At 31.1% G+C, this 12,197-nt stretch overlaps 1 protein-coding gene and 1 long non-coding RNA gene across 10 annotated transcripts in view; one reads left to right on the top strand and one right to left on the bottom strand.

The window, feature by feature from the left end:
* Nucleotides 1–3,912, bottom strand: part of LOC143222257 (uncharacterized) — a 38,613-nt gene extending 34,701 nt beyond the window's left edge. The window contains exon 1 of one of the 2 annotated variants that reach the window (XR_013012132.1): nt 3,762–3,912. This is a non-coding gene — a long non-coding RNA (uncharacterized LOC143222257). Of the gene's footprint in view, nt 1–2,157; nt 2,687–3,761 lie in introns of those variants that run through there. The other variant, XR_013012131.1, reaches the window with a different exon arrangement.
* The window catches only part of LOC143222256 (voltage-dependent L-type calcium channel subunit beta-1-like), a 106,685-nt gene that overhangs the window by 26,969 nt on the left and 67,519 nt on the right, over nt 1–12,197 (top strand). For 4 of the 8 annotated variants that reach the window (XM_076448499.1, XM_076448500.1, XM_076448494.1 and 1 more), the window contains exon 1: nt 8,230–8,396. The exons of the other annotated variants lie outside the window; for them this stretch is intronic. The gene's annotated coding sequence lies outside the window, so the exon portion shown is untranslated. Of the gene's footprint in view, nt 1–8,229; nt 8,397–12,197 lie in introns of those variants that run through there. 8 annotated transcript variants of the gene reach the window in all.

Genomic DNA, 12,197 nt, shown 5'->3' with positions numbered 1-12,197 from the left:
AAACGTAAAATTAAAGAAGCCTTACTTATACAACAACTCAAGCCCAAAATAAACCAATACAAAGGAACACCTTTATACCTATATTAATAAATATAATGAAACATCTAAGCATGCCCTCTACATTCTTACACTCAGTTACACAACCCCCTTCAAACATGTGGTGAACTATCGGTCAGTTACCTCTTTCTTTCTTTGTGAACCTGACGATGACAGACGAAGATGGAAAAGTTGTTCACTCCTCCAAATAAAAAAAAAATTTTTCAACCCATACCAGCCGTTTCTACATATATATTTTTCTCTACAAGTGGGGTTTCTCCTTATCGCGGAAGGTGTGTACATATATAAATATTTATGTACATTGAAGTTTGGGCTCTAAAATTATCTCTCTAACTTTTGAAAAATAATAATTTTTGATATGCAAGCAACTAAAGGACGTTCTTCTATAACAAAGCCTAAGATAAACGTTACTTTTTTATCTCCATGTTTGCTTACCAATTTTATTTAAAAGCTACTGCTCCTGTTTTAAAATTAAACCGTTAGGTGGAAATATGTGTTAATTAGCTATCGTCACTACTAAAACTGTAAATTTGTTTTGTAGGTTCATATTTTTATTACTATAGGGGATTTGTTTTAGACGCAAGAGTTTATAAATGAAATAGTTTTTAGTAAAAAATAGCTGCCATATGCTTGAAACATATATGTATATACATATATATTAACTACTTTTTGTATTTTGTGTTGAGAAGTTAGGTTTCATTTTCAGTTTTACGTATATGTGACATCAAATTGAGCAATTATAAGTAAGGTTTAATATTACTCTTCTTAATATCTTGAAAAATATCAATACATTGAAGTGGAATATGGAAGATGGATTACAGTATTTCTCTTCCTTGTAAAACATTGAGAGTGTTTCACGCTACTGTGCCATTGTTTGTCCAACTTGATCATAATAATGTAATGGAAATTTCTTCACATAACTTCAATAATAGTATCCCATGATTATATGAAAGGAAGTACGCACAACGTATTCTGCTACAACGGAACTGTCATGTGTAGCGTATTTAGGAAAAGTACGCACTTGCTACTATAATATGTCTTACATTATATTGTAAAGTAAATATTCATTGGTCTATAGAATTAATTCTTTAGTATACACGACTATTGACGTTAGAAGTATTTATATTTCTAAGTGTATTTGTGCATAATATGACAATTATTCGTCTTTCTGACTGTATTTTAGCAATTAAAATATCCACTCTTCTTAACAATTACTACTTCAAAAAATAAAATAAAAAATAAAATGAACATAGGTTATTTTAAATATTACTCGAATTTAAGAAGCTGGATATCCAACCAGGTTTCTTATATTAGTACCACACAAAAGGTTAAGAATGAGTTAGCGAGCTTCCGTTGAATAAACATAACAGGCCTCAAGGTGGACACACAGAAACCCTTAATTACTGCATTGAAGTCATCCTTGAAATACTGTTAAAAATACTTACAACAGCTTGATTCGCAGTGAAAGCAGTCCTTAAGTATAAGGAATTGTGTTATTTGTGTGAGGAAAATAAGCAATAAAAATAAATATAGAAAATACAGTACTGAATGATGTATTGGATAGGCCAGTGGTATTAAAAAAGTGGTTATACACTTTGATATTTTAGTTATACTAGCGTTCTAAATTGTAATTTAATAGGCTTCTTTCATGTAACCAATAAATATGTTCAAACTACAGCTATTTCATCCCAGAAGTTGTTGTCCAAGAATGACTTTTTTTATTTTGGCTTTCAGACATTTTTATTGTGTAAAAAACGGCTATCACAGTACTTAAGCCTTAGCCAACATTCGCGTTAAAAGTTGAATGCTTTCATCATATCTTGATGAGATATGTTACTCATTACAATTTATCTCGGACGAGTTTCCATTTTATTATGTTACGTAAAACAATTTCAAGTAGCTGGAATTTTAATTTAGAAGTTAACTGAATGCTAATATGTATCAAAGTTATGGTGTTTACTAACAAGATTGATGTTAGTAACAGAAATGTCTTAACACAAATAAATTTTAATAGATAAACAACAATACAATGTATAATAATGGTTAATACAAGTAGTCATTACAAATAATGATTTATATATAAAAGCTTTACAAACTTACAAACAATATTCAGTCTTCTATCTGATCTGGAAGTGAATATTTCATACACAGTTTACGATGAGCGAATCAATTTCGAGTTGATATTGGTGCAGTTCACTTAACGGGTAAGCTATCTCTTGCTGGGCACACGTAATATTTTTCACAGACGAAGATACGTAATGTCCTCGAAGAAATATTAACGTCCGAAGTTAATTTAATGAAGATAAGCGGTTTTTAATATTCGAAATATAAAGCGTTCCTTGTCAAATATCTGCACTTTTCCGATTATTAAACGTTAATCAGAACTATAGCTTCCAAGACTTATAGTATACCTACTATCGCAAATCAACAATATTAAACTGTCTCTCCGCGTAAGGTCCGTCATGGCCAGGTGGGTTAAGACGTTTGACTCGTAATCTGAGGGTCGCGGCTTCGAATCCCGGTCGCACCAAACATGCTCGCCCTTTCAGCTGTGGGGGCGTTATAATGTAACGGTCAATCCCACTATTCGTTGGTAAAAAAGTAGCCCAAGAGTTGGCAGTGTGTTGTGTTGATTAACTGCCTTCCCTCTAGTCTTACACTGCTAAATTAGGGACGGCTTGCGCAAATAGCCCTCGAGTAGCTTTGCGCGAAATTAAAAAAAAAAAAAACTCCGCGTGTTGCAATTTATAAACTTTAAGGCCAGATTCTCGAAAGTTCAGTTGGCAATAATACTAGCAATCTATAGAAATTGGTAAATATATATATGTACATATGAATCTATATGGTACATACATACATAGTACATTGTTGATTCTTACATTCGATAATCTTCCTTGAATTTAAAGAATAGACGGACTTTCGCAATACACGTTTAACAATATAAGTTGCATGCATTTCTAAATATATATTTAACTAAACCAAACATCAACATTAAAATAAATATACATTAGTATTCAGGTAAGTTACAGGCAGCAACTATTAATTCAAGTCAAGATAAAGAGTTTAATGTAATCAATATTATGTTTAAAATTTGCGAGTTCAAAGCGAAGAATGTGAGCTAGCTTGCATGAACCAAAATCCGTTAGGGTCGATAAGGTCGAAGTTCGTTTCAAAATATTTCAAACGTATTTAAGAAATTCGTTAATGGTGATTCAGAAAACTTATGATATAATTATTAGCAGTGATTTCAGCCTTGTTTTAGCGTCAAGAGTTAAACTTTTATTCAAAATCATTTCATAGCAGTAGCATATCACACATGCTGGATTTTGTCTAAAATGTTTTCGTCTGATTTCCTGTCGTTGTTGTTGTTGAACAGGGTCCATTAATTTAAAAAAATGCTATATTCAGAGCAATTTGTATTGAGTAATTCTGGATTAAAAATAATACAGTGAAAAAAATGCTACTTGGATTCTAATCTCCAACGCATTTTTAGTTTTTTAAGGGTAACGTAACTACGATTGTTCTTCTGTGTTAACTTTGTAAGATTAGTCTCGATTGTTTATTAAACCTGCTGGTCTGTATCTGTCTATCTATCTACCTGCTACTTCGTTCATTCATCCGTGAAGGGCATTCTTATACATTTTTAACGTTCACATCATAAGCTTATATGGTTATATTTGTCCTAATATATGTTCTATTCTTACCTGGTAAAAGGTTATTCGAAGATGAGATATTTCTAAAATTTGGAGAGTTGCCAACAAGGGCTTAAGGAACTGACGCTGAAATGCGAACAGTTATCCGTCTCTGTTTCTTTAAACAACATCCGAAAGTGTTGAGATGGTCTTCCACTGTGGAGCTAAGTGTATTCATTTTCCAAGATGTAAGAGTTACGTAACCTACATAACTAAAAACATAAGATATACACTTTGGGATTTGATCGAAACATATCATGCTTTTAAACAATACGAGGTGAACAGTTATCTAAAATAAAATGAAAATTTTACAGGAAGACATTGTAAACAATGCCAAACAGTATACTTTCTGTAACTTGTAACCATACCTTTGGAATATATTAATACTATACATAAAATAATTCAGTCTCAATGCTTGGTACAATAGAATGATATTTTTAAATAGTTTAAAGGGGGTGTTGGTCTGCATCAACTAAAATACATGTACATAATAAAAACATGAAACAAACATACATAAGATATTTTTATAAGAACTATAGAGGAAGAATAGAAATTAGTGGCTAAATTTCCGTTTTAATGAGTCCTAAAGATGTTTTAAAATAGAGAATTGTACCGAATTATCTGAACGTTTAACTAGTTTCAAGTTTCCTTTGTAAATCGCAGGAAACTGTTGATACATTTACGTTTCGTACACATAATTGTAAGTTCAAGTTTCGAGATCTCTTGTATTTTGAGACGCAGAGCCTGTGTAACGCAACTAATTTTCTTGTACGCAGGTATGTGAATGTGCTAATCTTTGTACGACTAAGCTTAATTGATTTTGGTTTCGTAGCTAAGATAAAATTTTACATCATCAGGAAATTTCAATGAACAGCTAGAGTAGCTTTCAAATGTAATGTAACAATATCATTTAAGTTCCAGCCAACTCACAGTTAGGAAAGACTTGGGAGGTCAGAAGAAAAGAAAATATGCTAAAGACAGCATGATCAGGTGCGTCTTATATTATATGAAACTATTATATTTTGATCACAAATAGAGAGCCGTACTTCATTCAAATACGAATTTTCACGTGAGAGTACAACCCTCTTGTGACATGTAATATATTTTGAACTCGTGATGACGAGAAACTCACTTGAAGTGAAAATGTATTCTCAAGATGGCTGGTATGGTTATTAATAAAAATAATAAAGTACAGAACAACGTTTCGACCTTCTTAAGTCATCTTCAGGTTAACTTTTTCTGAAGATGACTTAAGAAGGTCGAAACGTTGTTCTGTACTTTATTTTAATTAAAGTTTTAATACCCATACCAGCCGCCTTGAGAATGCATATTTTGAACACCTAAGTGTAAGATTTTATGGATAAGTGCCTGTTTGTATATATTGATTCTGATGAAGCATAAAATACAAACTCCTTCCACGGTGTTGTTATTTGTATTTGTAAGAATTGCCAATAGGTGGTGCATATTTTTGTTTCATACAAAACGTTAATATTTTGTACACTGTACTAGTATCCATTAATGACATAATATTGTGATTCAAATATTTTAAATCAGATTTTAAGCGATAAAGCAGTTTTATCTTTATTTAAGATGTGAAAACTGTCATTAACAACACACACACATAGAACGAACACACGTGTATATACATCATATCCAGTGTAATTAATTGGGTTATTACGAAAAGGTGTTACATAAGAGTTGTATAAATATTTTGATTATGCAAAAACGATTGATTTGCTCTGAATGAACAGGATATGAAGTATTATACTGGTGCAACATTGTCCAATAAACGCCTAGCTAACTAAATATGACAAGATAAACTATGCCCTCGAGCAGTGAACTGCAGGTAAACTTTAGAAATAATGAGGAAACGGATCTATTTTCAATAACAGCCACATGAAACAGCTAAAATAGCCTGTTTATGAAGCTGGGTGTTGAAGGAGATGACTTTGTATGTCTCAGGCCACTCAGAGATCGTTTTATTATGTCGAGTACTGTATATAACACTTTGATTATTATTTTCTTTAGAAGTTGATGACTTTTTTTCAGTACATATATTTAACCGTTATTTAATAACCTGACTACTTTAAAATATAACGAATATGAAATGTTTAGAAGAAGGCCATAAGATATCTATTTAACGCTATAAGAAAACTAGTTTTATGAGTTGTTTATTTTAAGAAGTGACCTAGTAGTAACCTTATGAAGAACATACTCATTTCTTGGTAAATTAAAGAAAACTCGTGTATATATACCAAAAAACAAAACGACATGTAGTACTTAAAAACTTTTAATTATACAAAAATTTTAGCTTGACTCATGTTAAGTACAAAGCTACACAAGAAACTATTATGTTGTTAATTATCTGTTACATGATATTGTAATGATATTTTCTGCATTTGATTCATTCACCTTTACAAAATTGGTAACAATTGAGAAAGAATGGGGCCATAGAAACATTTGTTTCAGAAATCTAAAAAAGTGATAACCAGTCAAGAGTTTAATTTGTGACCTTCTAAGCAGAAATATTCCCTTTCACTGCTTTCTGTATATTCCTTATCTTTTTCAAAAGTTTGAATATCTTCCAAATCAAATTCAGGAGTTGTAAGTAATTCATAAATTTTGTTTTCTATAAAAACATAATGCTTTCTTTTTTCCACTGCAAAATGCCATGATTGGGTATGTTCTACTGATCACTAGAACAGTGCAGACAAAAAATAATAAAGAAGCTTCAAATAAAGTGAAACGAAATAAACATTTACTAGGCCAATAAATGTAGATACTGAATATCTGCTTTGAGTAGACATTTAACTGGTGCATATTTTGCATATTATTAAACCACTTTACATTGAATTTTCCTAAAGAAAACATAAATAATAATAATTCAATGTGGTATCATTTGCTTAAAATTTAATCAAGGAACTTTAGTAAAAGTTAATTTTACTATCAAAAAAATTATAGTGCACAAGAGTTTAAATATTTCTATTATCTGCCCAGCACGAGTATCGAAACCATAGTTTTAGTACTGCAAGCCTACATGAGGGATGCAATTATGCAGAAATAATAATTATGAAAGTTTAAGTAATATATACAGAAATATACAGAGAGCCAGTTACTCAATTTAATTACAATGGATTACGTTTAAGAAAACTTCCGTTACTTAATGTAATTATATAGGAAGCAAGGGGGGAATTCTTAAATTACCTATTGAAATTATCAGTGTGATTATAGAGAAATTACACTCGGAAAACTTTATTTATCAAATGTGGCTATATTGGAGTAAAGAATGGGGATCAGAAATGACTTCTTTAAAATATGCAGAAATCCGTTTTGGGGAAACTTAATTTACTCGATATTATGATACTGAGAAGCTTTAATTATGTGATGTAGTTATAAAGAAGTAACAGAGGTTAAAGCCAGAGTGGCTTGTTGTAATTCTGTAGACATTACACTGGGAAGAACTTCAGTTACTCAATATGCTTATACAGAAATTACACTGAGAAAAACGTCAGTTACTGTGATTAAACAGAAGTTATACTGGGAATTATTATACTTATTTACAAATTAGAAATGTGACATGTGAGTAATCTGTTTTAACAATTAAGAAATACTTGAAAGGAGTATTTGATTGCCCTTCTAATTTGAAAGAAACAACAGAGAAAAAACATTTAAGTGACCTGCTTTAATTACTAACTTAAACACTTGGGTGCTGTTTGGAAGTTGTGCATAAAAAGCGGAAGAAGACACTTGTGTGAACTGCTTTAATTATAAAGAAGTAGCTGAAATAATTTGTCATTTTATTAGTATATAGGAATGACTGTAGAAAACAGTTATGCTATGTAATGTAATTATACAGGAATATCTCAAGGAAACGGTTGAATTACATATAATTCTGGAGAGTTAACTGAAGAAAACAACTGATTTCAGTGTAGTAATTTTGGAGTATGAACTTTAGAAATAGGCTTTGTTATATGTTATGGTTATAGAAAAAATATTTAAAGGAACGGCCTTGATTACTTGCTTGAATTATCAAATTATAACGGCTAAGTTACATGCTATAATTATAGACCAATAACTCAAGAGAATAGCTGAGTTATATAAGTCATAAACAGTTATATAAGTGTAGGATTAAATACATGTTGTATGTAATAATTATAGAGATATAGTCAAAGATATAGTGCAGTGAGCAATGGACGAAAGATGTTTTTCTCTTTTTACGGGTTTTTATTTTCAAACAAATCCATAGGCACTACTAGTCTGCTTGCCTTATTTTCGTGTACTTTTCGGTCATTCCTGTAAAAGACGTTCGTTTAAAAATGGAATATTTAATAAACAAATAATTTTCGAAAGTCCTCTATATTAGAGACTTGGCTGAAGAGTGATGTTGGCGATGTTGACACCACCACAAATGGAGTAGTCCAAGTTATTTTTAGAAAGATATTTGCTATGACTTGGTGCAGAAGTCACTGGAGAGCGGTATCTTATTCAACACACACACAATACAGTAATGACGTAGTGAGGAGTTGTGTTTGTTCGTTATTATATCCATTAAATACAGTGTTTGTACGATTTAAACTTGGAGCCTTTTACTGTTATCCTCGATCTGACAAGATTTTAGACTTCAGAGTTAAATAACAGTTAAATAAGGTATGGCGGAAAGTGGTAGTAACTGTTCTTATTAAGTTTTAACATGATCTTTAAACCATGCTTATTTACTAGTAAATTCACCAGGAGTATATTAATGTTATATACATGAAAATAACTAATTTTTAAAAATAAATAATAAGGAAGTAGTTCTTTTGTATGTTCTCTCTCTGTGTATATATTTTTAATTATAATATTTGTAAAGTGTGTGTTCATTAAAATGACAAACTATGAATAAGTGTTTCTGGAAGCATAACGTGCCAGATATAATAAGAGCGCTCGAATTTTAAACTGTATCTACCAGTATTTGTAGAGATCTGTGTTGTTATGATCGTAAGGATTAGACCTTTATTAAAAACTACCAATGTTACTTTACACAACGAAATTAGCATATAGTTCTTTGTATAATTCGACTTACTATTTTTAGTTCTTTTACTTGCTAATTACTACATTTTTTATGAAGTTACATTCATAAAAATGTAAAAAAGTTGATTTAATGTAGATAATTTGACCGCTACATTCCTGCTGCGTTTATATTTTGTGTAATTGTAGCTTTCTAGGTAGCAAAGCAACAAAGTGCACGATTATTTCTTTTATGATGTGTGAAATATAAACATAATTATTTCGAAGTGTAGTATCATAGTTTGTTGTTTAGGATATGTAGAATTGTCTGTCATATAGAGCGTGGAGCACAAACATACTTGTTTCGCAGTTGTAGTATTAATTTGTTATATTGTATAACTTAAATTATCTGTCATCTGTTGTGTGCAAGATAAATATACTTGTTTTACAACTACAGTATTAAATTGTTATTTAGGTTATGTAGGATTATATGTAGTACTGTTAGTACATAATAACTGATTGTCTACAGCTTAAGTAATGAATTAATACCAAAAAATATGTAAAGTGTACTTTTAGATGTAACTGTTTTGTTCGTTGAATTTGGACCATACACCACTTTTAAAGAAAACTGACGTTTCTTTCTACATAACCATTTCCTGAAAAGGAAGAAAATAAATAAAAAAACAAAGAAAATTATTGTTTTTCATATCTTTCCCGCGAAATGTATAAATACGTTCTCCAAATTTCTTAAACTCCTTTCTTTCATTCCCACAGTTATCAAAAGTAACAACACAAAGAGGATAAAACTTTGAAAATATTTCTAAACGTGTTCAATACTGTCAATACGTGATAAAACATGAGTTTATTCAATTAAAAGAAGAGTGTTATAAACAGTTAATTTTCAGGGTATTTTATTAAAAACAACTTAATTGCTGTAAGGGTCGTAGAAAAAAATAGAAAACATGTAGCAAAAATAAAAAAACAGGTCAGATTTTAGATCGATTCTAATATCGTTTGGTTTCAAAATTATTAAGTTCCATTCTATCTGAATTGGCACTGGAGTATTTCAAAAAATAAGACGCCCTCTGGTAGTCAGCGGTGTGCTTGGGTGCTTTTAACAATAAAATTCGGGATACAGTATAGGTGGTAACCACATCTCAGAAAGCCTATTGCGTGGCTTTACTCCTGGTAACAAAGAAACTAAAAACTGTAACAAAACGATAACCAAATCTGTATAATTATAAATTGAAAACACTTAGGAGAGACAGGTTGTTTTTCGAAGTAAGATTTTCATAGTGTAAAATCGGATGTATTGACATAAGTGTGTATTAAAACGTTTTCCGAATAAAAAAACAGAATAGAGAAATTACATATATTTTTTTCTTTTAACACGAACTTAGATTAGACATAAATGTAGACATGCAGGTTCACTGTAAAATGGTTTTATAGCAAGAAACTATACTGAAACAGATTCAATGGTTAACGCAATTTACTTTTTTCAAAAAACATTGAAAGATCTATTTGTGCGCTCTTTTTTCTAGAACTGATTTTGTTTGTTTGTTTTACACAAAGGGCTATTGGTGTTCTGCTCACCACGGGTATCGAAACCCAATTGCTAGTACTATAAGTCTGCAGACATGCCACTGTGGGGTTCGAGAATTGAAGTAGATTGATACATATTAATGTATTAGAAGAGTTTTTTTTTCTGTTAAAATGATACAAAAGTTCTTTATAAAAGGTTTTGGTAATATAAAATTAGTTTTGAACATATTCGTGTATAATGAGAGTTTCTTTTGAAACGGTTTTGTGGAATGAATTTAGATTTGTACGTATAAGTGGACCAGGAACTATTTGACAGTAAAGCAGTAGACATTTGTATTACGTCTGTATTTGTTTATTTATTCTATCTCTTCGCATATTTCGAATAACTACATAGACGAAATCAAGCAAATGTAAATCGAGAAGATGAAAATTTGTTAACGGAACATGTACAACTAGTTGTACTAAAACAAAGAAACGAAGTCTAAACAAGATGATTGTTACCAGACGTCCAAGTTTTATTTATTTTTGTCTCAATCAGAAATAATAAAAGTATTAAATACTCTCGACTTTCTTGTACCTCAGTGTGAGTGTCATACGTACGGCTCCTCTAATTTTTATTTGGAGAAAGCCAGATCACAAGGTACAGTTTTCTCTCCCTCTCTGCTACGTTTTCTAACTTCTCACTGGAGTTAATATGAAGACATAGGAGGGCGAGGCGTTCTTCTCTGCTTATCAATGAAAGTGTTAATAGCCATACCAGCCGTTCTGAGATACACTATTCTAACTAGATACGTTTTTAACATATTTTGTTCTTAATGATTTTAAAACCTGATGCTATAAGCCTTGGGTTATTTATCAAAAGCTAAACAGTTTGTTCTTGTAATTTAAACTCTTTAAGAACTTCATACAGAAAAAAAGTTCCACTGTTTCACTCTGGAAATCTGTTAAACCCTAATAAGATATTTGCCTGCTGTAAGAAGAATCACTGATAAATTTAATTTTGATCCATACGTTCTCATAGTTTTAAAAGAAGCAACTATTTTTGAAAGTTGTTTTTACTCTGTTTGCAATCAAACAGGTATCATAAAGCAAGAAAAAGCAGCAGTATAGTAAAGAATGTATTTGTGTTTATGGCAAGCTACCAAGGCTACCATCCACTGTCTGTAATTTAGAACCACTAACTGGAAAGAAAACAGCCAATCAGCAGCACTCTACAAACTACCAACCACGTTAAGGGATTCATTTGCTCTATTATAACGTTTTCACACCTAAAAAGAAGAGAGGATATTTTGTGACAGGTATAAGCTTCTAAATTCAGAGTTCCAGTCCAGGTGTAATCTGTACCCACATAAAAGAAAAAAATATATAATAATAGAATGTATATTGAAAACTACATAAAAGTAAAAATAACGGAAAAAGAAGTTCTTACCTCAATAGCAACTTAAAGTACGTGCTAGATAGTTTAGTCAGAAACCCCCAAAGAACTCATCCTGTAGAACTCAGGCATAAATATAGCTATCTTTCGTGATGACGAGAAAACCCATTTGTAGAGAAAAATATCTATGTAAAAACGGCTGGTATGGGTTGAGAAAATTCTATGTAGAGGAACGTTTCGACCTTCTTCGGTCATCGTCAGGTTCACAAAGAAAGAAAAAGGTAACCGATCAAATTAACCGATCTCAAAATAACAAGAACCGATACACAATTTAAAACAGAAATCCACCGAAAAATCACCCATACTGGACTACACATTCCTTGGGACTCAGCACATAAAACAAAACAAAAACTCAACATACTAAGAAACCAAATAGACACAGCCATAAAACTATGCTCACCAGATAAAATTAACGACGAATTAGACAAAATAAAACAATACTTCATCAACATCAATAAGTTTCTTTCATAAGCTGTAGAAAACAT

This window comes from Tachypleus tridentatus, chromosome 8, assembly GCF_004210375.1.
Source record: "Tachypleus tridentatus isolate NWPU-2018 chromosome 8, ASM421037v1, whole genome shotgun sequence".
NCBI lineage: Eukaryota > Metazoa > Arthropoda > Merostomata > Xiphosura > Limulidae > Tachypleus > Tachypleus tridentatus.
Note: the sequence above shows the minus strand (reverse complement) of the source record. Positions and strands in the feature narration are given on the sequence as shown.